General features: G+C 36.8%; 1 non-coding gene across 1 annotated transcript; it reads left to right on the plus strand.

Annotated features, from left to right (window-relative positions):
- Positions 1 to 3849: 3849 nt before the first annotated feature.
- On the plus strand, positions 3850 to 3956 carry LOC133862110 (small nucleolar RNA R71). Its single transcript, XR_009899133.1, has one exon. It is a non-coding gene; the product is annotated as a small nucleolar RNA R71 (small nucleolar RNA).
- Positions 3957 to 5491: the final 1535 nt, after the last annotated feature.

The raw sequence follows: 5491 nt of genomic DNA on the forward strand, positions 1-5491 counted from the left end.
TTTGATACCAAATGATGTGAACCCCGTCAAGAATAACGAGACCCAACAACGAAAGGGAACCCAAGACCGTTCTAAGGACAGATTCGAATGGAAAAACCTCGACCCGTTGTTTATGACAAACAAGAACCTCGGTATAAGGAAGACGCCACAAACGGTGGTGGAAATTCCGTTTGATAAGTCGAGATGAACGCCACGGGAAATCCCGATAAGTTCGAGTAGTTCTTCAAAGAACCAAAGAGAATAAAACCTCACAAGTTTTATGAATCATCAATGTCTCTTCGATTACATGGTAGGTACACCTATTTATACAAGAAAATTACTTGCGGAGAAAGTAGTTCTAATCCTAATAAGTAAACAAATCAATTCCTAGCAAGGAAAGAAAATAAATAAAGATCTTAGGTAGGTAAAGAAAATAAGTCATGCAATCCGATCCTTCTAAATTAACGAACAATCTCAGCAGTTCTTAGCCTTGACCGGATCCTTCTAAAACTTGAATCAAGGTGACAATTCTTTGTTGCCCACGTGGATCATGCTCAATGGGCCTCCCCGAATTTGCTTGAGCCCATAACTCTTGGATGAGTCCGTTGAGCACATCCTTGAACTTCTTTGCTCGTGCTCTCGTAACCGGCCCAATTGGTACTTGAACGAGATCCTTAAAAGCGGTGCCTTGATCTCCATCATTGGCTGCAGGTTCCGCAAATGTAAATGATGACTTGTTTGCTTAGTGTGTGGGATGCTATGATTGGAGCACTTCGCAATAGTCATATGTCTCGGACTCGTGGGTAGTCCGCATTTTGTATGTTTTTTGTATATGGCTCGTGTCCCGTGTGACATTTGTATTTTGTAAAGCCATCCTTTGTTATGTAATTAGAGTAACGTTATGTAAGTCTTAAACATATAGACTTTTGTATGGCTCTCTTGTTGTAAACATATATGTATTTATAGATGTGTTTCCGCTATAAATTTGTGTTCCACTCCACATTGATTATGTTATCTACTGCATAGATTTTCTCTGAATATTAGGTACATATTATGAGATGTGTAGTATATGTTGGCTGAGTGACAAATAATCGTGTCACTGTGTTGATCCATTTATGCATGTTTTAAAAAAAAAAAAAAAATGAGTCGTCACATTTAAGGTTTGTCGACAATTGGAAAATCAAGTACACCGCTTTTTAGGCTAAAATTGAGAATATATCCAAATTAAATTCGGATTTCACTGAACTAAATTAGAAGTCATTTATTTACGAAAATGGGTTCTAATATGTCAAGAAACATATTTGGTCAGCCCCAATTTTAGAAATAACAAGATAATAGTGAAAAACATTGTTTGTGCGGTGAATAGTGATTCTCGCTCAAGTCTGGATTTTTGACTTTTCCAAAATATTTTGAAATCCTACCATTACATAGAAGGTTTGAATATAAGCATAATGTGCATTGAATTAACTTGTTTGGAGTTCGTATGCCCAAGTTATGCTCCTTTTAAGTTTTAAGGTAAAAATCAGTTTTTACCCTATAACTTCCCTCTGAAAGTTTCCTTAATTCCTTAATTCCTTAAACAACTATAGAATCCAAAAAATAATTTCTTTCTAATATTGTTATTGATTTTTATAGATGAATTTAAGAGACATAAAATTCTTTGGGTGTTACAAATTCCGTTTAGGTTCCATCTAATTTTTTAACGGGGTTCCATGTCATTGCTCGTAAAAACGTGACACTTGTCTCTTGTGCCACATATCACAGCCAAGTCAAAATATTATATGGCGTGGCACTATATCACATATGGTACTTATGATATTGACACCATGTCCAGAAAAAATATTAAAAAAATTATTAAATTGAAAAAATGTTCCAAATGGAATGAAAACTCATTCATCCTTTCTCCCCAAATCGTTGGAACCATTGTAAAGCCCAAAAAATAAGTTAAGTGCTAAAAATATGAATTAGACTAATTAAATGAATAAATAGGTAAAATGTGCATGAAAAACACTTAGAAAACGTGTAGAGTTGATTTCAAAAGTTGTGTGTCCGGACGGGTTGGGCAGAAGATTCATGTCCGCTGCCATGTCCGGACGGCCTATGGATGGGACTTCCAATAAGTCCCAATTTTTATGCATGTCCGAACTGACAATTTATGTGTTTGGACAGCCATACCTGAGAGCGGCACCATGCACACGCGTGTTTGGATAGCCCACTTGCCTGTCCGGGCAGGCTCGTATTGAAGTTGTTGGAGCGAGTTTCTCCATCTCACTTCCCCCATTTCTCTTTGGTCTCTCTCTCCTAGGGTTTGCCTATAAACCCTTGAACTCTATTTTCTCCCCATTCACCTTCATACTATACCCTTTTTCACACAAATTTTAGTTTCTGTAGTTCTCATAAATGGTCTTCACAAAATAATAGGTAAAGGCAAATGGCATTGGGGATTCTTTCATATCTAGCACAATGAAATCAACCGGTAAGATAAATTGATCTACCTTTACTAGGACATCTTCCAAGATACCTCTCAGTCTTTTAATGCTTCTATGTGCCAATTATAAGGTGATCGATGTTGGTTGGAGCTCCCCCAAACTTAGTGTCTCATACACAGTGTATGGCAGCAAATTGATACTTGCTCCCAAATCTAACAATGAATGATCAAAATGTTGGTCACCAATCCTGCAAGGAATAGTGAAACTACCTGGATCTTTCAGCTTTGGTGGCGACTTTCTTAACACCGCACTTACCTTTTCTACTAAAGCAACTTTTTCATGATCTTGAAACTTCCTTTTATGAGTACAACAATCCTTTAAAAATTTAGCATAAGAAGGAATTCGCTAAATTGGATCTAACAAAGGAATGTTTATTTCAACTTTTCTCAAAGTCTCAAATATATCCATAAGTTGCTTTTCTTTCTTTGGCTTTACTAACCTCTGAGGGAAAGGTGGTGCATTCACCTTCTCCTTTTCGCTTACCTTGTAAGTTTTAGCTTCAGTTGGAGATGTTGGTATGGTCTCATCAATTCCCACCTTGTTATCAATGGTCGTCCCGCTTCTGAGGGTTGTCATGGCCATGAGTTGCTCGTGATCTCTTGGATTGGGTATTGTTTGGGATGGAAATTCGCCCCTCTTTCTCGCTTAGCTCTTTGGCCATCTACCCCACTTGTGCTTACAGTCTTTGAATAGCTTGACTTGTAGTGGCCTCCAATCTTTGAATAGTTTGATTGGTCTATTGTTGCACAGTCAAAAGTTGTAGTATAGCACTTTCGTGTCATTCTTCTTTGGCTCTGGATTCAGTAGGACCACTTATGGTGGAGCTTGATAGTTATTTCCCTGTTGGAAGTTTCTTTGCTGCCCTTATGGATTCTACACATTCTGATTGTTACTCCATGAAGATTATGGTGATTTCGCCACCCTGTATGGTAAGTGTTGGAGTATGGATTGTTTTTCAGATGATAGTTATTTTGGCCCACATAGTTCACTTGCTCCTGATCTGTAAATGAAGACATGGGACAAGTCTCAGTGGTGTAGTCAGAATGGGAACATATGGCACATACCTCAACTAGTGTAATCTATTGAATGGAGAGATGTGATGAGTAGTCATGGCTTGCACCAACATGTCAAGCTTTCTCTCCATGGTAGCCGTCTAAGTTTGGATTCCACCATTTATATTCCCTTCATATACGCCATTTCCTTTAGTCCTTGCCTCCCTCGGGATGAGAATTGTTGGGAGTTCTTGCTTAAAGTCTAAAAGAGTTCTATGGCCTCCTCGCTATTCTTCTCCATTAGCAAGACTCCACAAGCTGAATCTACACGGCTTTTGTTAGAATCATTTAAACCTTCATAAAAGGCTTGTACCTGATCATCTTGAGATAGGTTATGATGTGGGCATGTTAGAAGTAGCTCATTGAAGTGCTCCCACACCTCAAAGAATAGGTCTCCATCTTTTTGTTAGAAGGTTTGAATCTCCCTCTTCAATTGCCTAGTCCTTTTGGTTTGGGAAGAACTTTTTTAAGAATTTTGTGGCCAAGTCGTCCCAATTGTGAATACACACCCTACAACCAAAGAATTCAACCATAGCTTAGCATTATCTTTCAATGAAAAAGGCAACAGAATTAACCTTATTCCTTCCGCGTTTAAGCCATGGATGTTTTGCATTTTGCAAAGGATCCTTTGTAGGTGTGCCTCTATAATGTGGAACCATATTGAGTAAGTGAGGAGACAAATTAAAATTGCTTTGCACATTTGGTTGGAAAGCAATGCACGATGGCTGGTTTAGATTATGTGGTATAAATGAACTCTTCATGTGCTTCTGCCATCATTTCCTTGACTTCGAATATATTTTCTGTTTCGGAGTTGTCTCTTTGTCTTCGAGGTTGTCGAATAGTGCGCTCGATGTTTGGATCGTAATGGAATGATGTTGAAATTATGAGATTAAGACCTTTCATAGGCAGAAAATATTATAGTAATGGACAATAGCACCAGTGCTACTGTCTAGAAGAAGTGCGCTCGATCATGGTACTACTACGCTCGATCGCAGCTACTGGAGACCAGAATCAAAATTCTGTAGAAAAACTCAGATGAGAATATATATATATAAACACAAATAACTAAAATAAAAGGAAAAACTTTAAATCACAATTTAACACAATCCCCGGCAATGGCGCCAAAAACTTGTTTTGCAAATATCTACCTAAATAAATAGGTAAATAAATGTACGTTTTACTTGCAAGTGTACAAGATCAAAACAATAATATTACTTGCAAGTGTACAAGATCAAAACAATAATATAAAAAGTAAGTATGAGATCATTCCCACGAGGATTGATATAAATTATGCTTAAAGAAAATTTTCTAAATAAATATTCTGAATGAGATGAGATAAAATATTGATTTGAAATAATAAGAAGAAAATGTAGTACTTCGATATCCACCGCTAATCATACTCAATTAAGAATCACAATATGCATAATACTACAATCATAACATGATACTTAACCTAAGGGCATGTCATCTACTTCTTAGGCTATTGATCTACCTAAGCAACGGATTATGTATAGTATCTACTTTAATTCTTTTCTTTCTCAGGATTTAGCGTGGCATCTACTAAGTCGTTCTTTAAGAAAGCATAAAACTATAGAGATCTACAAACACATGAAGCCTAGAGCATGACATCTACATCCGATTCTCCATATTGATTAATCCAAGAACCTATGATGGGGTTCTTTCGTTACTCTATTATGCGTAGAACTCGGCCATCTAAATTGACATAAATAACAAATCCATATCACATGCATATGATGATCAAACATAAACATGCGAGGAATTCAAGAAAAACGAAAATAATCAAGTTAAACATCAATATATGAATTGTAGCAAGGCAAATTGAAAACACTTAAAGAGACATGATTAAGGCTTCAATCAAGCCCTAACTAAACTATTAGATACACATAATTTGGATGAAAATCATCCTCATGTAACAAAGGAAAAGAGAAAAACTAGAGAAAACCCTTATAT

Source organism: Alnus glutinosa, chromosome 2 (genome assembly GCF_958979055.1).
Source record: "Alnus glutinosa chromosome 2, dhAlnGlut1.1, whole genome shotgun sequence".
In the NCBI taxonomy this organism is placed as follows: domain Eukaryota; kingdom Viridiplantae; phylum Streptophyta; class Magnoliopsida; order Fagales; family Betulaceae; genus Alnus; species Alnus glutinosa.